Source organism: Dipodomys merriami, unplaced genomic scaffold (assembly GCF_024711535.1).
Source record: "Dipodomys merriami isolate MVZ:Mamm:240054 unplaced genomic scaffold, mDipMer1.0.p SCAF_34, whole genome shotgun sequence".
NCBI lineage: Eukaryota > Metazoa > Chordata > Mammalia > Rodentia > Heteromyidae > Dipodomys > Dipodomys merriami.
Genome location: NW_027204937.1, coordinates 9,352,476 through 9,374,747, shown reverse-complemented (window position 1 = coordinate 9,374,747; position 22,272 = coordinate 9,352,476). Strand labels below are relative to the sequence as shown.

Below are 22,272 nucleotides of genomic sequence, written 5' to 3'. Positions count from 1 at the left end.
ACCAATATTTGTTTTTTTTTACATATAAAACTGGTAATTTCATAAAGATTAATTTATTTATCTCACCAATTCACTTTATGCTTACCCTAGGCTGAGTATATGCTCAGCAACCCATTCAAGACTGGCCTTTTCTCTGAGGCCTAATACCTCTCTCCTAGTTTCATAAGTCAAATAATTTTAACAGCTCTGAAATGAATAGTAATATTTCATGGATTTGCAATCTTCCAAATAATAACTTAGGAAGAACTTGATTTTTCTAGCCCGAAAGGGTATAGAAGTATAAAGGGTAATTATACTTGGGAACAAAATATCAGAAGCTATGTTTAATCTACATGAGAGACCATTCAGGTTACAGAGCAGCCAGAATAACTTACATGTGAAATACTATATATGAATAAAAATGGGTTTTAAAAACTACGTGCTGTAGATGTATTTAGCGGTTAGTATTTATGTTTTAAAGACACAGAAGGATTTTCCTTTATGCATATTTCCACTAATTCTAACTCATTATCTTTCCTTTACATTCTGTGCTGAGGATAAAACTCAGGACATTTAGCATAGCTAAATGTCTACTTCTGAATTATATCCTTGACCCCTGACTTTAGTTTACTTATTGAAATTTTACTATGACTAGATACAAACAGCCCAATAAGGCAAATTTTATGTTTTTGCTTGTATTTTCACTCACTTAATCCATTACTCTACAGACTCCTTTATGCCAAATACAAATTTATACAGAATAGCTGCTGAACAGTTCATTTAACCATAACTAGCTTATCTATATAATTTCTTTATTTTTTAAGTAATTGTAGAGAGGTAATAGAAAGACTAGCAGACCTGTGTTCAAGTCATAACCCTGCCAGTAGCAACTTACATGTCCTTGGATAAATATGGTCTCCTTTCCAGACATTTATTAAACTAAAAGATTAAATGATCATAAGCCTTTATGTGTAAAAATATCTTTCCAAAGTTATCCATCTCTAGAATATTATACAGATCATGAGAGTAATCTTACCTTTCAATATTTGAAATGAGGAAGTACTGAAGGTGTTTAAAATTATAACTTGACCTTACTTTCCTGAGCCTAGGTTTCTCAGAACACTCTGTGCTTTCTCTTTAAAGCAGGTATTTTGTTTTTGTTTTGGTAGTATTGAGAATAGAGGGCTGGATCTCATCCATATCAGGCAAGTGCTCTACTACTAAGCTATATGTCTTGCTCTACTACTAAGCTACATGCCTAGCTCTCCTCCCTTTAGAGCACTTATCACAATAGCAATTAGTTATCAAATAAAGGATATAATTAAATAAATGTCTTATAGAATTCCTCATTTAACACTGTAAGCTCCACAAAACAAAGAACTTGTCTATATTATATACCCCTGTATTTCATCTATTGATAGTTTTGGGGATGTATTTAAAGGATATACTGTATATACCTATATCTATCTATACTTTTTTTTTTATGCTGGGGATTGAATGTAGGCCCTCCCATATACTAAGCACATGCTCTACATGTTCTGAGCTATATCTTCAGTTCTAAGTACATGCTGAACAAATGAATCATCTTTATAGGTTAAAAAAATACTGTTTGTAGTAAAAGTTAAGGAGAAATAATATTTAGTTTATCCATAAAGCCACCCCATCTGGGCCAATATAATCAATTGGCTGAGCAGGAATAACTTGTTATAACACTATGTACGTACAACAAAAGAATAAGCTGTTATAGCAGGGAGCCATTTAAGCACAAATAATAAACATTTTAAGTAAACAGATGATTTTAAGACAGACTGTTGCAGACCATTAAAACAGCATCTTTGACCCAGAAAATGATACCTGTTATGAAAGGATTTTTGGTCTGCCCCTCTTTTCTCTCATTTTAGTTCCTCCCTCTCACAAATAGTCAGGAAATAATTTTATATTATGCATATTAGCACTGGGGAGAAAGGCCACTTTGTAATATGAGAAAACAGAGATAATCTTGTTTGGGCCACCTTCATCGATATGTTATGAAGTCTATATGTAGGGCTGGGATGTAGCTCAGTGGCAAAGTTCTTGCCTTGCAAATGCAATGCCCTGGGTTCAATCCTCAGTACCAAAAAAATCTATATGTAATGTTTAACTTTTAGGTTTTGTATTATTTTCCCTTTGTTCCTTAAATAATATTGCTCTCCCCCATTTAGATTTCCTTTTTTTTTTTTTCTTTTTGTTGGTTGTGGGGTCTGGGTGCTCTCCCTCATCTCTTCAGCTCAAGTCTAGCACTCTACCACTTGAACCACAATGCCACTTGTTTTTTCTAGTGATTCATTGGAGATTAGAGTCTCAGGGACTTTGCTGCCCAGGCTGGCTTTGAACCGCAATGCTCAGATCTCAGCCTCTCAAGTAGCTAGGATTATAGGTGTGAGCCACCAGCGCCCGGCTTAGACTTTCTATTCCATCCGTTGTATCACTCAAAATTGTACCTGCCTGTCTTTTACATATTTAAGGAGTTACTTCAGAGATGGAGAAACAGAAATATTGAAGGTAACTGATTTGTACAAGACCACCTAGCCAGACCAGAGGCAGACTTACATTTGAATCCAGGTGTCTTTATAGCTTTCCCTGGCTAACAGCTCTTCCTAAGATCTAGACAGAAGCACTGACTCAGACTTGTGGCTCCAAACTAAATTTCCCAAGTTTGTCCTGGTCATAGCTTCTTCTTCTTTTTTTCCTTGACTGTGGATTTTATTATAGAGATAATGAATACACATAGGTTTCTTTTGAGTGGGTCTGTGGTATGGCACAGGTAATAGCTACAGATAGTCCAGTACCGAGTTTCACATGGTTAACTCAATGTCCAAAATAACCCTAAGAGTCAAATCCTACTTTTCGTACTCCCCCTTTGTGGATAAGATAGGTAAAAATGCTGCCTGTGTACTGTGCAGCTGAGTACATTGTTTGTCCTAGGTGATGATGGACCCCAGGAATTTGCAGTCTCTGGCCTTTGTCGTCTCTCAGGTCCATGTTTATGCTGGGTCTGTCCTGAACCTCTTACCTGTGTGCACTGTGCACTTCTGCTTTGAAGTTAATGATAGGATCATTTTGTCATACACAGAAGAAAGATGTCTGGAAGTGGAAGGAAGAACTACTAGATCAGCAATGCAGTATGATGGAAGAGAAATTACTTCATGCTGAAATCAAATGGAGGTGCAGTTACAAGCAATTGTGAAAAAAGCACAAGAGGAAGAAGCTAAGGTCTGTTATAGGCACTTAAACATTCAGTTAATTGCCACAGACTTATGGTAGCATTTTGTAGTGTTAATAGATGGTGATGCTTATCAAGTGTTGGTTCTGTTGCAGAATAGCTATGTATTTTACTGACTCATTTAAATTTATTAGGTACAGTATCTTACTTCATCTTTCCAATAATCTTAGGAACTATTTATTTTTCACTTTACTGAGGTTTGCTGGACAGAGAATGAGCAGCATACTTATAAAATTTTCAGCTGGATGAGTTTTCAGCTGTACAATGGTCATAGCTTCTTCATCATGTGTTGGCAACTGCTTGTAAAGGGCTATGGCTATTATTTATTCTTGTGCTTCTTGTAGGTTTTATGCCTGTCTCGCCAGCTGTTCTATTTGCAGTTTTCTCCACTTTTAGAATTACTAGAGAAAGTTACCTAGACATTTCTCTCCAAATAATTCTATATTAATAGACATTTTAGAAAACCTCAGGGGTTAGGGTTAACAAGCTATAGATCTATTCTCTTAACTTGTAGATGTGCCTCTTGGAACTTCTGTGTCTCATAAATACTGTCTTTGAAGAGGTTTCCCTTGCTCTATCTTAGAGGATTCACAAAAGTAACTAAAAATACACATTGAAAGTGAAACAGCTGGATAGTAAACAGATTCAGGAATACGCCTGGATTATGGTACAAGCTACTTAGCTTTAAAACACTCCTGGCACATCAAAAGGAGATGATACTGGACTGCTCAGAAATAAGTGATAGCTCTAATTGGAGCCTTTTATTAGCACAGTTGTCACTGTTCTCATACTGCTGGGTGCTACATGCATTAGTCTATTTGTCTCAGTGCACCTTAGCTGCACAGGATCTATGATAGCCAAAACAACTATGAAAAGAACAGAGGACTTATATTACTTCATTTCAAGATTCGTTACAAAGTATGAATTTGTAAAGATAAACAATGGAACAATGGAATACAGTGGAGTACAAATGCCTATGGACACAAAAGTAACTGATTGTTGATGAAGGTGCAAATCAGTGGAAAAGGATGTCTGTTCAACAAATAGTGCTAGAACTACTAGATACCCATACATCTCCAGAACTTCATTACATATGTTGTACTCCATACAGAAGTCAACTCAAGTGTATCATATACCTAAATGTGAAACCTGCAACGTATTTAAAATTTTAAACAGGCATAAAAATCTGTAAACATTTCACCATTAAAGACATGTATATAGCAAGTAAGCACAGACAGAAGTTCAAGGTCATTAGTTATTAATGAAATGCAAACTAAAACCATGATAAGATATTACTATACACCTATCTGAAAGTCTAAGACTTCATATCAAGTACTGACAAGGACATGGAAGCATTGGAATGCTCAAACACTGCTGGTCTTAGTGTAAAATGGTATAACCACTTTGGAAACCATTTGGGCAGTTTCTTTGTTTTGTTTGTTTGTTTGTTTTTTTGGATCCAGTTGTGGGTTCTAAACTCTGGGCCTGGGCGCTGTCCCTCAACTCTTCAGCTCAAGGCTAGCCGCTCTACCACTTGAGCCACAGCGCCACTTCCGGCTTTTTTCTTTTTGCTTATGTGGTGCTGAGGAATCGAACCCAAGGCCTCAGGCACGCAAGGCAAGCGCTCTACCACTGAGCCACCTTCCCAGCCCATTTGGGCAGTTTCTTAAAATGTACAACATATATCTACCATATGACCAAGTCATTTCAGTCCTAGATAGTTATCCAAAACAAAAGAGAACAGACACTATACAAAAGTGTGTATTCAAATGTTCTTATCAGTTTTATTTAGAATAGTTCAAATACCCATTATGAACAGTGTCAGAATTAAAACAGAACTCCTTGTATAAACTCTTAACAAAAGAACGGGTAACAAATGTGGGGTATTGCAATATTACACACCTACACACATACTTCTGAAAATAAAGCATGGTGGCACATTCCTTTAATCCCAGTACTTGGAAGGCTAAGGCAGATGACTGCAATACAAGGTAAGGAGACCCTGCCTCAGAACAAAAACAAAAATAACAACAGTTGGGTGCCAATGATTCATGCCTTAATCCCAGCTACTTGGAAGGCCAAGAGTCTTCAAACAGCTGGGCAAAAAAGTTTGGAACAGATATCTCCCTTCTCAAATGAGAGTTGGACATGGTTGCTGAAAGCCTGTTATTCAAGCTGTAATGGGAGGCCTATAATAGGTGGTCCAAGAAGGAAATCTGAAACCTATCTAAAAAATAACCAGCACAAAAAAGGCTAGAGGCATGGCTCAGCAGTAGAACACCTGCTTAAGCAAGAGTGAGGCCCTGAGTTTGAATTCTGTAAAAAAAAAAAAACCCTAATAACCGACCACTAACAAACAAATGAGCAAACAAACAAAACAACAAAAAGAACAACAAACCAACAACAAAGTAAATTAAAAAGCCAACATTCTGAGGATAGCCGACAATCAACTGTTGTTCAACCTTGGTCTGGTACTACCTTTATTATAAATTCTTCAAGTCAGACATTTTTTGTTTCAAAATATTTTATATATATATATATATATATATATATATATATATATATATATATATATATGGGGGCTGGGAATGTGGCTCAGTGGTACAGTGCTTGCCTTGCATGCATGAGGCCCTGGGTTCAATTCCTTAGCACCACATAAGCAGAAAAAGCCAGAAGAGCCTTGAGCTGAAGAGCTGAGGGACAGCGCCCAGGCCCCATGATAGACCAAAAAAAAAAAAAAAAATATATATATATATATATATATATATAATCCTTCTCAATTTAGCGTTTTAAAAACTTCCAATGCCTCAACCACTTTGAATATCCATATGATTTGCTATGACATGCATATTCTTATCACAATTTTTAGTTACTCTGACAATAAACTTAATCTTTGGAGAATTTCTTTCTGATTGTTATTTAGGTTGACAATGATTTCTTTTTTTTTTTTTCTTTTTTTTTGTCGGTCGTGGGGCTTGAACTCTGGGCCTGGACGCTGTCCCTCAGCTCTTCAGCTCAAGGAGAGCGCTCTACCACTTGAGCTACAGCGCCACTTCCGGTTTTCTGGTGGTTTATTGGAGATAGGAGTCTCACGGTCTTTCCTGCCCGGGCTGGCTTTGAACCGCAATCCTCAGATCTCAGCCTCCTGAGTAGCTAGGATTACAGGCGTGAGCCACCAGCGCCTGGCTTGACAATGATTTCTTGATCAGAGAAGATAGGTATTAGACCTTTAGTTTTGATACTTAAAATTCATATAACAATTTCTCTTGGAGGTAGAGCTGTGGTTTAAGTGGTAGAACACTAACCTTAAGCAAAAGCCTAAGCCTAAGCCCTAAGTTCAAGCCCCAGGATCACCACAAAACAACAAAACAAAAATAATTTCTCATTTACATAAATTTTAAGCCAATCATGACTAGGTTTGAAGAATTGTTGAGTTAGACACCCAAAGGGACAGGCTAGGTCAGAACTGAGTGATTTAGGGTCAGCTACTGAAAGTAGCCATCTCAAGACCCAAGTACAAAACATTAAAATGAAAGGTTAGACAGCTCATTTTCACTCCCCAAACTAAAAACAGTAGAGACAGAAAACAAATACTTTAGTAAGAATCAAAACTACCATTTGTAGCTTTGCTCTCTTAGAGTGTTGTTAAATGAAAAGAATAATGGTGGTCATAGTACAGGGTTACATCAAACTGCAGAAGAATAATCTTTCTACTGGAGACTAGGAACATATTGGTATTCACAATGAATTATGGAAAGTCAGGAGTGTATGTTTCAGTGAGTGCTTGGCAGGAACTAAGCTCAGGTAGTTGCCTTATCTAGTCATCATATTGCTAGTGGCCATTGGATGCCAGACTGGCCCTATACAGTTGCACACTGCTTAACAGCAACAAAAAGGAATGAACTACTGACACATGCAATAATGTGCATAAGTCATAAAATAATTATGGCTCAATGTAAAAGCTACACTAACAAGTATAAAGAGTGACAGAATCTTTTACAAAAGTATAGAAAATGTAAACTATACTGACAGATCAATGAATGCATGGGACTTGGGTTGGTAGACAGGGGAAAGAGGATCATAGAAGCATGTGAGGAAGTTTTGGGGAGCAAGAGTTCAAGACTTTGATTTTAGTAAGGTTTCATGTATGTTAAAACTTTCAAACTGTATACTTTATATAGGCACAGTTTATTGTGTATTAATTATATGGTTTTAGAAACTAGATTAACAGTACTGCAAAAATCAGATGCTTGAACACAGAAGGGAAAATTAATGAAATACAAACATTTGGAAGAAATTATCTAAAGTCTAGAGATCCAGAACAATTTTAATTTTTTATTAATATGATCAAAAGTAAAATGATATACTTCAGTGGTAGATTGCTTGTCTAGTATAACCAAGGTCCTGGTTCCTCAGCATCATGAAAAAAAGTAATACATTTAATATTGCTCAGGTGAAAAATCATTGGGATGATATATCTGCCTACAGGAAAGCCATAAAAGGAGAAAGTTTTCACACTGGTACAAAAGAGAGGTTAGGATCAAGGCAGGAATGTGGGAGATGAGACTGCTTTGAACAGAGAGCCCATAATATGTTTCCATATGAACATGTGAATTCCTTACATGGAACATATCAAGAACACATATTCTGAGGAAGATAATGAGAGAAACAGTCAAATGTATTTCCTCTCCAACATGGCAAGCTTTTTGTTATATGGTACATCTGGCTAACTATTCTAGAGATTGTGTGTGTGTGTGTGTGTGTGTGTGTGTGTGTGTGTGTGTGTGTGTGTGTGTGTGTGTGTGTGTGTGTGTGTGTGTGTGTGTGTGTGTGTGTGTGTGTGTGTGTGTGTGTGTGTGTTAAGTGAGTGTGTATAATTGATAATAATTTGGCTACTTCTTCAGTCGGGATTCCTTTCTGAACCTAGACAGGTAAAATAGGAAGAAAAGGTTCACTACCAATTATAGTCAGTAATTATAGGCTTAAGTTGGCATATGGGATGTTTTGTAAATAAAGTTCTATTGGAATATGGTCATTCCCATTTACTTATGTACTATTTATGGCTACTTCTGAGCTGTAATGCAGATTTGGGTAGTTGTGATAAAAAGATCCCCCCAATGCCAAAAGTATTTACAACCTGGATTTTTATAGGAAAAGGTTGCTGGGTCCTTTAAATTATAAGGTTTGTTTTTAGCCTTTAAAATTTTTCAACTTTCAGTAAGGAAGGAACAAAACTCTAGTGAGACTGAAAGTTATAAAAGTCTAGGGAGCCAGGTGCTAGTGGATAATACCTAGCTATCCTAGCTCCTCAAGACCTGGAAGGATAGTAGTTTGAAACCAGCCTGAGCAGAAATGTCTGCAAAATGCTATCTCCAATTAACTAGCTAAATGCCTAGTGAGCAAGAGACTCTGAGTTCAAACTCTGGTATTGAAAAAAAAAATCTACTGAGTTGAAGAAAAGAAAAGATTAAATAGAAAAAAAATCATTCATTACAAAATAACTGCATGTTATAATTTAGCTCTGATACAAGTGTGAAAGGCTGATGGGATGATTATTATTTTTGTGATATACTGGAGATTGAGCTTGCATGATAGTGAACCTTTGTCTGTGAGAAAGTTTCCAGAGAGGATTAACTAAGTGAGAAGACGCACTCTGAATGTGGGTGGCACTATTCCATAGGCTGGGAGCCCAAATGGAATAAAAGGGGAAAGAGGAGAAAGCACAGGCACTCTGTGCTTCTGGATGTCATGAGATGAGCTCTCTGCTCCACCAGGCTCTCCTTGTTCTGATGGACTAAAATCTCTGAAACAGTAAGCCAAGACAAATCCCTCCTCTGCTACAGGGACTAAAAGAAATACAGCAACAACTTGACAAACACACATGGGTTAATAGTAGAAGGCCTTGAAAAGGATTCCACACTATAGCTTAAAAATAGATTAAATATGAATGCAAAAGAAGAATGGACAGGCTTTTAGGTATCAAGGACAGGTGGGAAAGTAATTTTCTACCTGGAAATGTAGGTATAGGACTATTGTTCTGATTCACTTGGTATTTTCACTTAGGTTCAGGTAGTAATTCTGTCCACCACCTGCTATAATAATCAATGTACCAGACTATGAACTAGAAAAAATATTAAACTAGTTCTTACTGTAAAAAGTATTTACATTTATCTAAAAGAATGGGACAAAGGATTCTTTTTCTTCTTGAGTTTTCTTTTTCTTTTTTTAAGGTATATAGTGGGGGGCTACTATTTTATAAGTCAGGAAACAAGTACATTTCTTTTTTTGGACAATGACAAGCCTTTCTTCACTTTCCTCTAGTTTCCTTCCTCCCATCCTTACTCACAGGTTACACAGTTCATTTTCCACATAGTATATACGAATATCATACTGCAATTTGATATTTTTGATACCTAGTTTCAAGCTGTCCCTCCCTCCCTCTGTGTCTTTTATTGCTTATTTGGTGAATCTACTTTGCTAATTTACTAAGTGCTTAGTTTGGCTTTGGGGCCTCAACACTCTAAGGACAAGTAGGGCAGAAGGAGGAAGGAAACACTTTAATATGAGAACTCAGGGTAAGCCCAAGGTTTGCTCTCATTTAGGGTAACTCAGGTTACAAGGATCAAATAGAAAAACAGTGGAACTAAATTTGGAAATGTAGTAAGCATTTCCAGACTGGAAGGAGTGTGTTAATGGAGTCAAGAATGACTCAGAAGCCTTCATCTCTGTGATAACAATGAATTTCCTGGCTATAGGTCTATTTTATCAGCATGGTTTCCATTCTGTAAAAAGTTTCCATTTCCTTTTTTATCTTATCAAATCACTGGTATCATTTGCAAAAGAAAATGTACCAAGTATTAATAAATATCTTTCATTTTATGTTTTTATCTAAGTCTTTTCATCCCTTAAACTCTTATATTTTAAAGTTTACAAAACACTTTCACATGTGTATTCACTACACTCAGGTTGGTCAGGAACAGACTTTTATTCCTATTTAGAGACAAGAAAATTGAGACTCAAGAAGAGTAAGTGATTTGCCCAGCATCACACAGCTTAGAAGACAGGCCTCTGTATTCCTCTGTTTTTTTTTTTTTTTTTTTTCAGGGAAAGCTGGGCGCTGTCCCTCAGCTCTTCAGCTCAAGGCTAGCGCTCTTTTACAATGTCGGTGCGGGAGGCGGGGGGGGGGGGGGGGGGGGGGGCGGGCGGGGGGGGGGGAGAAAGAAGGGGGGGAAGGAGAAGGATTGGGATTGGGGGGGGGAGGCTGGGAAGGGATGTGAAGGGTAAACAAAGGAGGCGGCTGCAATGCTTGGTAAGAAATGTATGCATTATCCTGCCCATGTAATTGTAACTCCTCTGTACAGTATGTTCACAAATAAAATAAAATTAAAAAAAAAAAAAAAAAGGCTAGCGCTCTACCACTTGAGCTACAGCGCCACTTCTAGCTTATTTCTTTTTGCTTATGTGGTGCTGAGGACTCGAACTCAGGGCCTCAGGCATGCAAGGCAAGCGCTTTACCACTGAGCCACCTTCCCAGCCCTGTATTCTCTGTTTTACTATTTCTGTTTTACTTCTCTTGAACTTTCTTTTTTTTTTTTTTTTTGTCGGTCATGGGGCTTGAACTCTGGGCCTGGGCGCTGTCCCTTAGCTCTTCAGCTCAAGGCAAGCGCTCTACCACTTGAGCTACAGCGCCACTTCCGGTTTTCTAGTGGTTTATTGGAGATAGGAGTCTCACGGTCTTTCCTGCCCGGGCTGGCTTTGAACCGCAATCCTCAGATCTCAGCCTCCTGAGTAGCTAGGATTACAGGCGTGAGCCACCAGCGCCCGGCGTCTTGAACTTTCTTACTGTGTAAGAAATAATGTTTTCATTCACTGAGTAAACTGAACAGAAAAATCAGCTATAGGTTTAATTCATTTGGTTACCCTCCACCATAAGGAATAGCTACTTACTGTCAGCCTTATGCTATACTGTAGAATTGTCCTCATCTATTTATGTGTCTATTTCTCTCTTTATACCTTAAGCAAATAGAAGATTTTGCCTTATTTGTCTCTGTATCCTTTGTCCTAAGTAGTATCTGGTCCTAAGTATATTAAAATTCACACTGAGTGAACATTTGGCTCCACAGATATCTGAATTTTATTTTAGATATGATGATCAAGCCAAGAGCCCTGCACAAGTGAGGCAGTGCCCTACAGCTGAGCTATATATTCATTCAAAATTTAAAACTATTCTGCTATACTAATTTGTCTAAAATCATTAATGAATTTCCAATGTTAAAAAACTGAAAAAATATTATGGCAAACCTAACACTCAATATTCTCTCAGTTTCCTACCTATTTTTTTTTTTTTATCAAAGACTGCATTTAAATGTCATATTTACTGGTTTAACTATAGTTACCAACAATTTTAGATAGAGAAATTTCAAAACAGCCCACCATAGGACTATGAAAAAGGAAAGCCAAATTCTAAAGTAGCAAGTAACTTCCAAGTTCTAACTGTGATCTCTTGCTTTGCTAGAATACCCCTAGAATTTCAGGATGAGATATTTAAAAGGTTCTTTTTCATCTGAATAGAAGAGATATGGGGCACTAAGATGAAACTTTAAGACTGGTTTGCCAATTTCTCTAGTGGAAGGATTTCAAATGATGGCTTGTTATCATGATGTCTACTAGTGCAGGATAAAAAAGTATATGTGTTTGTTTTTTTTTCTCAGTAACACTTGGAATGTTGCAAGAAAGAGATTTCACAGGTTATTTTTTGTACTTTATATACAATTATTTTAGCCTTTTTTCAGGATTAATACTTTGTAACCACTGAAATAGTCTGATCAAATATATACATATTAACTGTTTTATGAAAGCGAGAATTTAAGAAAGTACTAGCATTTTCTTAGTATGTAGGATACTTTTTAAAATGTTATTTGGAAACAAAATGATAGATCTAGCTCAATGACAGTGTACTTGCCTGGTATATGGAAAGCCTTTGGTTCAAGACTGAAACCAAAAGAACAAAATATACTACAAAGAAAAGATTTTAAGGGCTGGGACGGTAGCTCAGTGATAGAGCGCTTGCCTTGCATGCCTGAGGCCCTGTGTTCGATTCCTCAGCACCACATATGCAAAAAGAAAAAAAAAGCCGGAAGTGGCACTGTGGCTCAAGTGGTAGAGCACTAGCCTTGAGCTGAAGAGCTGAGGGACAGTGCCCAGGCCCAGAGTTCAGGCCCCACGACCAGACCAAAAAAAAAAAAAAAAAAAGAAAAGATTTTAAAAGTCATTTGAAAATCTTCTCCCTGCCTCTCTATTTGCTAGATGTCTCACTATAAGAAAAATATTTAATTTAAGGAAAAAGAACACTAAATAAAATACAGCAAAAGTAGTCTTGACTCTATAAGGGATCTGGGACAAATAACCTATACAAATCTCACTTTCCTCAATTGTAGAATGAAGAAGTAAAATGAAGTGAATTATAAAGTTCTTTTAAATTCAGTCTACAATAAAAATAAAAGATTACATTTATTTATGTAATGCTTATTAAATATTAAATGCTAGTGAATATTTCAATGAATATTATCTTATTTCTTCAAAGTACACAATTATTATTTTTCCCATCTATGATTTTCTCCATATAAGTAGAAATGGGAAGAAGTGACACTGTTCAAAAAGAAATGTACTAATTACCTGATATATAACTGTAACCCCTCTAGTACATTACCTGTACAATAGAAAGTAAAAAAAAACAAACTGTGTAAATGAGGATACCCTCAGGGGTGCCCAAAGTGTAACTTCTCTGAATACTTAAAATACTATTTATCAAAATGAATTCCAGGAAATGGAAGCATTTTTTTGGTGTTAATTGTTGTTGTTGTTGGTATTTGTTTTTGCTTTTGTTTCCTTTTAGGTGGGTCATGATGGAGCACAGAAAGGGAAGGAGGAAGGGTAAAGAAATACAATCATGCTACTCACTATTCTCTATGTGGGAAATGAACTATGTAACTTGTGGGCAGGGATGGAAGGAGAAAACTGGAAAGCCAATAAAGGGGTGAGATTGTCCAAAAACATAAATGTACTGATTACCTGACTTATGAAATGATAACTCCTCTGTATAAGACCATAATAACAGCAATAAAATTCTATTTAAAATGAAAAAAGAAACTGGAAACCAAGTCAACAGGTCAATTATGCATTTTAAACAGTCTACTCAACTGAATTTGATGATAGTCAATACTATACTTCAGAGATTGCCACTACAATAAATAGTTACAGTATATTTTTACAAAGATTGTATGATTCCCAAATGCTGTTTATAAGTATTTTTCAGTTAGTTTCCTCTTCTCTAAAATGTATACTAACACCTACCTTGAATAATTTGCAAATAACCCAGTTTGGTGCCTAAAATAGTAAAAATTATGATAGGTATCTCAAAAGCTATTAAATGAATGAAAAAAGTTCACTAAAAAGTCCAATCTATGGGCTGTGTGATTTTTTTTAATTTTATTTTAAAATAAATATATAGTAAAAGGTTTATTTTTGTGTACACATTTAGCAATTCTAATACATGTCAAGATTCATGTAACTACTACCATCATTTCGAACTCAACATCTTGCATATAACTCTGTCATGGAAATTATGTCATTAGACTAGAATTCTTTGTTTTCACATAACTGAAGATCTAAAGGATTATATCATCCTTACATCTATTAGTGTTGAACACAAAAACTAATTAATGGTGATTTATCTGCCCCATATTTATATATCATCCATTAAGATTCCAATGTTGCTAGGCACCGGTGGCTCATGCCTGTAATTCTAGTTACTCTGGAGGCTGAGTTCTGAGGATCTTGGTTCAAAGCCAGCCAGGGCAGGAAAGTCCATGAGACTCTTATCTCCAGTAAACCACCAGAAAACTGGAAGTGGTGCTGTGGCTCAAGTAGTATAGCATTTGCCTTGAGATGAAGAGTGAGGAACAGCGCCCCCTCCCCAAAAAAAAAAGATTCCAATGTTTCCTCCCTTAAGTCTTTTTTGTGTCATTTAGCATCTGGTGTTTACTACCACTGCCATGTTTTCATACTATAAGAACTTGTTTTCTATAAAAAACAGTTAATTGAGTTTGGTAACTAGGGTCAAAGAAAATTTGTTATAGAAAAATGTCAGAGTTCTCAAGATTCATAACAGAGAAAAGTTTGAAGAGATCAAGATATCAAGATGGCTTAGTAATTCTAACAGAATCTCTTGTTCTGCTATTTTACTTTTCAAAGTCACAGCTTTTTATAAACCAGCCTAAAATAATTTCAACCGCTTTATCTTATATTTTGCTCATATTTTCCCCACATTCTGATATTCTCTCCTTTACCCTCACTCACAAATGTGTATTATACTGCCCATTCTAGAACCAGATCAAATTTAACCTCTTTAGAGAAATACTTCCTGATTTAGAGTGTTCCTTCTTAATTTTTCTAGGTAATACAAAAAACAAAACAAAAATCTGCTGCTAGGGATACTTTTGTAAAGATGTGTTTTAAGTGTCCAATTTTAGATAGAAAGCTCCTTAAAGAAGAAGACTGCTGCTGGGCGTCGGTGGCTCACGCCTATAATCTTAGCTACTCAGGAGGCTGAGATCTGAGGATGGCGGTTCAAAGCTAGCCCAGGCAGGAAAGTCCATGAGACTGTTATCTCCAATAAACCACTAGAAAACTGGAAGTGGCACTGTGGCTCAAGAAGTACAGTGCTCACTTTGAGCTGAAAAGCTGATGGATAGTGCCCAAGCCCAGAGTTCAAGCCCCAAGACTGACCAAAAAAAAAAAAAAAAAGAATAAGGCTGCTTTTAAAAAGATTAACTTTTAGTTGACAAAAATGATGTATTTACTATGTACATATGACACTTTAAAATATGCATACACTGCAGAGTGGCTACACTGAGCTAAATATAATATTCAAAATCCTACATGTTCGTCAGTTTTTATAGCAAGGTCTTACATTATTTTTTTTAAAAAATCTTTCCAGAAACGATCAAATAAATCCCTCAATTCGGTAGCTAATAAATTCAAGACAAAGTTAGTATGCACATGGAATTGTATTTCAGCTGCCAAGTTCATTCTCACAAGCATGTCACATAATGCCCCATTGGAAAGAAGCAGGGTACGAACACTTAAAAAGGTAGAGATTTAAGACAGTGTGTAATATTTAAGACAAGAAATGTTTCTTCTGATTCTTTTTAAATGGATTTATATATAAAAATGTTTCCATTAACATTTTCTTTAGTTGATAGCCAGGTTTATGACATTGAGAATGTTTCAATAGCCACAGGGGAAGACTAGGTTTAAACATTTAGTTGGAAAACATTAATATGACTACTTTTAAAACAACAGTATACAAAAGAAAATAAAGTAACTAGACATATTGCCCGCAAAGCCAGTTACTACTTAGAAAAGTAAATATACTCTGTTAGACCTTCATGTTACAGGAAACAAAAAGTGGACAGGTTGGACTGGCTATTTAACAATGAATGCTTTTACAGTAATAAATGTTGACAGCCCAAATAAGAAAAGAATGCATTACTAAGATATCATCAACTATGTTCTGTCATTTCAGAACAGCTTCACCAAGTTTCAGCTTGTCAAAAAGTGTTACTGTAATCCATGAAGAAGTCTTCACCTCAGGGCAACAGACAACAAAATGTGGAGGCAGACTCTAAACAGGTGTGTTGAGACTGTTGACTCACAAATCAGTTTATATTAGTTTCATATGACAGTTACCAGCTTCTACTCTAAGGTGTCAGGCATCATCAGCAGGTATTTTAAAAGCAACAACTGTAAATAAAGAGGGTGTGTATATAGTTTTAACAGTGAGTGTTATGCCATGCACAAAAGTAGAAGTAATGACAGATTTTCTTATTCTACTCAAGTGAATATGATATTTGGAAATCTAGAAATGTCTGACCTACTCTTTAGGTAGGTCAATTCTGATTCTATTTAATCTTGGTAAGAGCACTGATTCAGTTTATCCCATGAATCTTTAGTAAAATGGTACTTCAGCTTTACAAGGGATCATGATGTAGAAAAAGAAAATTAGGCATATATTGGCTTTAACATACTTATCAAATTACTTCAACTAAGCCTAATTCCCTCCTCAACAAATCAATGGCAACAAATATCTCTTAGGATTATCCTAAAAAGAAAAGATATATGGAAAGTATTTAACTTAGTGCTCCCATATCTAACACAGTGCTTCTATTGCTTCCACATGTAATTTAGATTGCTAAATGGCATTGTAAGTTTCCCAATCTATGAAGAAGGGACATTTTTCCACTTATTCAGGTCTTCTTAATTTTTTTTTTCAGAAGGCTGATATTTTTCAGCAAAGTATGGACTTCCTTTGTTAAATTTATTCCTGAATATTTCAGTTTTTTCTATGCTATTATAAATCAAGCTGTTCTCTAATTTGCTTTTCAGATTTTTTTGCTACTAATATAAAAAATACAGCTGATTTTCCTGTGTTGATTTTATATTTTGCAACTTTACTGACTGCATTAACAATAAGTTTTTTTTTTAAGAGGGGGGTGTTTTCAGCATATATGATCATGATATTACTGAACATACATTATTGTACTTTTTTTCTAATTTTTCTTGTCTGTTTGCTCAGGCTAGAGTTCTGATATCCTGCTGAGTAACAGTGATTAGTAGGCATCTTTGTCCTTTTTGATGATTTTAGGGAAAAGCTTTGTTCCATCACTGAGTATCATGTCTCCTGTAGCTTTTTCATGCATGGGATTTATTGTGAACAGGAAGTTCATTTCTATTCTTAATTTATTATGTGTTTTTAACAAAAAAAAGTGCTGGATTTTGTCGTTTCATGCATCAACTGAGTCAACTGTTGCATAACTATATGATTATAGTTTCATATATATATATATAGTTATATGATAACCATGATTACAAATTACTTATATGCATTCTTTCATTTTAATTTACATTCTCCATAGTTCACTGGTAAATAATTGACTTTAATTCCTTTAATACAGAACACAGGATACTGGCTCATGTACAAACTAGTAATTTTTAGGAAATTCTATAAGATTATAATTATTAGATATTAAACAATACTAGTATCATTTTAGCTAGAAGGTAACTAATATTATTTTGATATTTTACTAGTTATTTACACAAGACTCACTTTCATCTGTAGGATACCTTTCACATAACATCTTTTCCTTTATTCCTAATAAATAAGAAAAATCTTATTAGAGGTTATGAAGAATAGAAACAAGCCAGAGATTGTGCTGCATTCTTGTAATCCAAGCTAGGAGGTGGAGGGTGAGGAGCAAGAGTTTGAGACCAGGCTAGGTTAGCTAATGAGATTCTATCAAAAACAAAATAAAAACAAATACAAAAAAAATTAGTTCAAGTGGTAGAATACTTTGGGTTCAATCCCCAGTACTGGGAGGTGGGAGAAGAAGCAGATGCTTGTTAGGTTTTTCAATTTGGATATTTTAGATAAAGCAAAGGCTCAAAAACCAAAAATCCATGGGGCTGGGAAAGTGGCTCAGTGGTAGAGCACTAGCCTTGCATGCTTAAGGCCCTGGGTTCCATTCCTCAGCACCACATAAGCAGAAAAAAAAAGCCGGAAGTGGCGCTGTGGCTCAAGTGGTAGAGTGCTAGCCTTGAGCTGAAGAGCTGAGGGACAGCACCCAGGCCAAGAGTTCAAGCCCCACGACCATACCCCCCCCCCAAAAAAAAAACCCACAAAAATCCATAAAATGCTACTGCAAATGCTATCAGACTCTAAGTCAATGAGTTCATTATCATACTCAAAAGATGAAAAATGATTATTAGGGACTATGGTTCACTTCTTTAATCCAAGCTACAAGGGAGGTTGAGGATTGCAGTTTGAGACCAGCCTAGGCCAAAAGATATCAAGATCCCAACTCAATTAAGAAGTTGGGTTGGGTGCCTGTGGCTCAGACCTGTAATCCTACCTACTCAGGAGGCTGAGATCTGAGGATTGTGGTTTGAAACTGGCCTTGACACGAAAATCCATGAGACTCTTATCTCCAATTAACCACCAGAAAATACTGTAAGTGGAGCTGTGGTTCAAAGTAGTAGGGTTCTAGCCTAACTTGGGGCCTGGGCACTATCCCCGAGCACTTTTGCTCAAGGCTAGTGCCCAGGCCCAGAGTTCAAGCCCCATGATCAACCAATTAATAATAATTTAAACAAAGCACCTGGGTGTGGTACATTTCTGCAATCCAGTTATGAAGGAGGCACAGGCAAGTTCATAGTCTGAGGCTGGGCCTGCACAAAAAAATGAGACTCTATCTGAAAAATAACTAAAGAAAAAACCCAAAGCGGGGAAGGAGAGAGTGGGGAGGTGGGACTGGAAGTATGGCATAAATAGTAGAGTGCTAACTGGCAACTGGGTTCAGCCCCATTACTACCAAAACAAACAAACGAACAATTCCACACTGTATGTACATGCAGAATTTTCACATGAAAATCCTTGTATTAACAATGAATTCTAAGTTTAAAAAAAAAAAGAGAAGCTGGCCTGTTTGATAAGTTTTGATTTTGTATAAAAAGTTATTTTTATTCCCTGTATATCTGTATTGTATGTATAGGTGTTTTACAGTACTGCTGTTTGAAATCAGGGCCTGTGCTTGCTAGCTAAGTAAATGCTCTACCATTTAAGCCACATCTTCAACTCTCTCTGTATGTTATGATGATTTATTTCTGTTTCAGAGAAAATAGCAAAAAAGTCAGAATTTTGTATCCTATTTGCATTGTTAGCTATGCAAAGAGGGTATGACAATGGTAAGATTTTAAACAGCAGAAAGATAAAGTAATATATTGTTGAAAGCAGTAGTACTAACACATAGCTCGGGGGGAAAAATGAACACACTCCACATAGCAAACCCCAAACCCCAAAATTTCCTCTGGCAACAAAAATGCCGATATGAGGTAACAAGCATACCCTTCCTATGTTATAGCAGTGCTGTTTTCCTATTTTCTGCCAGTCCTGGGGCTTCAACTTAAAGCTTGGGTGATGGCCTTGAGCTGCTTTTTGCTCAAGACTAGAGCTCTACCATTTGAGTTACATCCTCACGTCCAGCTTTTTTTGAGTGCTTTATGGAAGGTAAATCTGCCTGGGCAAGCTTTGAATCTCGATCCTCAGATCTTGGCATCCTGAGTAGGTAGGATTACAGGTGTGAGCCACACTTTTTAGTCATGGTCTCACAATTGTAGCCCATAATACCCTTGAAATTCTAATTTTCCTGCCTCAGTTTCCCAAGTGCAGGGACTATAAAGAGGCAGCCATTATGCCTTTACATATTGTGCTCACATTTGACCAATATATTCTCAGAATTACCAAACAGACAAGAGAAAAGAGATCAATGTAACTGTCCTTGGAATCTGTCTTGATCTTTAACATCTGGATGATGCCAATTAAGATCACTCTGATAGTGAGATAGTTAGATGTTAGGCTGGAAGAGAGTAAGTCTGGCATCTAGTACAGAGGAAGGATTCTAAATAAATAAGTGCTGAATAAATAAGCAAACAACAACAACAACAATAATAGGCATTAAAAAGTGTCTTAGACAAGCCCTGCAGCCCTTTTTTCTTTAGTTATTTTTTTAAGAGAGTCTCAAATTTATGCCTGGATTAGCCTGGATCTTGATCATCCGCCTATTTACACTTCTACAGCTGAGGTAACAGGCACACACCACTGTATTTAGTTTTTACTGACTGAGGTGGGGTTTTGTCTCATGAATTTCTTTTGCTTAGGCTAGCTTTGACCTGAAATCCCCCTAATTTCAGCATTCTGAGTAGCAAGAATTATAGGCATAAGCCACTGTGCCCAGTCATACAAAGTCTTGATTATCAGATGTTTCAAATTTACCTGCAGCTAAAAAAATCTGTGCAAATAAAATATAAATTAATTTATATGTCAGGAGCCATCTATTGTGTGGAAGGAACACAGTTGTAAACAAAAATAGATTCTAAAGAAAAAAGAAGATATATATTTCCTGGTTAGAGATAGAGCAATCAATGACATAAAGACTAGTCCCTTCTAAGCCAGTGAAGAAAGAGTATATGGTTCAGGTCTGGGTTTTAATAAAAAGGCTTTACTATATACAAATATCTATAAGTCATCTTAATATAATTGAATCACAAAAGAAAGATTTGTTAACTTAATCAAAGTCTCACACATACTAGACAAGTACTCCATCATTGAGTTACTTCCCCATCCATTTTAAATTGTCAACATTGAAACAGGATGTTGCTATATAAGTCCAGGCAGGCCTCAAATGTGAAGTCCTCCTCAGCCACCCACGTGCTAACATTACAGATGTGCGCCACCAGACTAAGCAATTCAAATTAGATTTACATAAATTCAAGCCTAGGAAGTTATCCTTTAAACATATTCATGAATTTGACTTTAATTATAAACAATATTAAGTCTTATTTGTAATTGAACTAAACAAGTTCACAAAAATGTCCCCCCCTAGTAGGGTTTGAGCTCATGGCCTTATACTTAATGGAGAGACATGCTAACACTTGAGTTATGCTCCCAACTATAGTTTTTGTTGTTGCTGTTTTTTCAAACAGGGACTTGTACTTTTTCCCAAGCCCGCCTGGAGTACCATTTTCCTATTTCATATCTCCTGCACAGCTGGGATTACAGGTACATATCACCACACCAAGAGATTATAGGTTGGATTACGGCCTCTCTAATGTTTTGCTCTGTCTAGTTTTGAACCATAATCCTTCCACTCTTCCATTCCAGAAGACCTGGGATAACAGGTGTGCGCCATTGTTTCTGGCAAAAGTTCATAATGTTAGGGGACAATGCTTTTTGTCATATATTCAGATGCCAATTCATTATGACTTACATATAGTCCTTTTTTACTTACATATAGTTCCTTTTCCAAGGAACTCTATAACCTGAATGTTAACTTTCAGGTAGACACTCTAAAATCATACAAAATTCCTTATCTCTTAAAGTTAAATTTCAATAAAAATTTCAATTACATGGGGCCTTTGACTTTTCCTGTAACTCCCATTAAAATTTGGGCTCAATATTAAAGAAATTAAAGTTGACTTCTTTACAAATGAATTATAAGGAATATAAAGTAAGATTTAAGAATGAAAATATGGTGCATTTATATTATTTACTACATAGCATAATCTGTAAATCTGATATTAATGAGACTCAAGTTTTAAATGACTGAAGAATTTGTTCAGTGCATTACTACCAATGTCCTTGTTCAGGGTAAGTGTAATCTTGAATGGCAACACACCTATTATTACAAATTCCTAAGTACATTTACTATTTCAAAGTGTTACTTTCAATTGATAGCGTAAGAGATAAAATATTGATTATAAAGAAAAATTACAAACTCAGCACCTTTATAGCAATAAAAGAAATGCAATGAGTACTAAAAAATGAAATTAGCTCCAGTACTACAAAATTTCATATTTGCTAATGTGGATACATTATATATCACTATATTATTTTTTCTTTTTGTTGATGGACTAGAGTTTAAACTTGGGGCCTTTGTGCGTACTAGGCAAACATGCTACAGCTGAGCCATGTCTCCAGCTTTGTTTTTCCCCCTGATTTTTTGTTTTGATTTGTGTGTTGTGTGTGTGCGCGCCTGTGTGTGTACATGTACATGTATGCATGTGTGTGATAGGTCTAACTTTCTTCATGGGTACGGATCTGGACAGCAATCTACCTATTTTAGGCTTCCTACCTAAAGATTAGATGACAAATATATGCCATTATGCCCACCTTCTTCTGCTGAGATGGAGTCTAATGGATTTTTCTCCCTGGGCTAGCCTAGAACTGCTATTCTCCCAATCTCAGCCTCCCATAGGTTTCATCTTGAACCTCAATTCTTTTATTCTCATTTTCCCAAGAAGCTAGGATTACAAATGTTAATCTACCAGTGTCTGATTTGACTTTTACTTTTGAAAAACAGCCAAAGTTATAAATGAATAAATAAAATAAAATATAATAGTTTCATAGTTTATATTAA

At 36.1% G+C, this 22,272-nt stretch overlaps 1 protein-coding gene across 1 annotated transcript in view; it reads right to left on the bottom strand.

Annotated features, from left to right (window-relative positions):
- Faf1 (Fas associated factor 1) overlaps positions 1-22,272 on the bottom strand; it is a 299,200-nt gene that overhangs the window by 48,517 nt on the left and 228,411 nt on the right. The window lies entirely within an intron of this gene.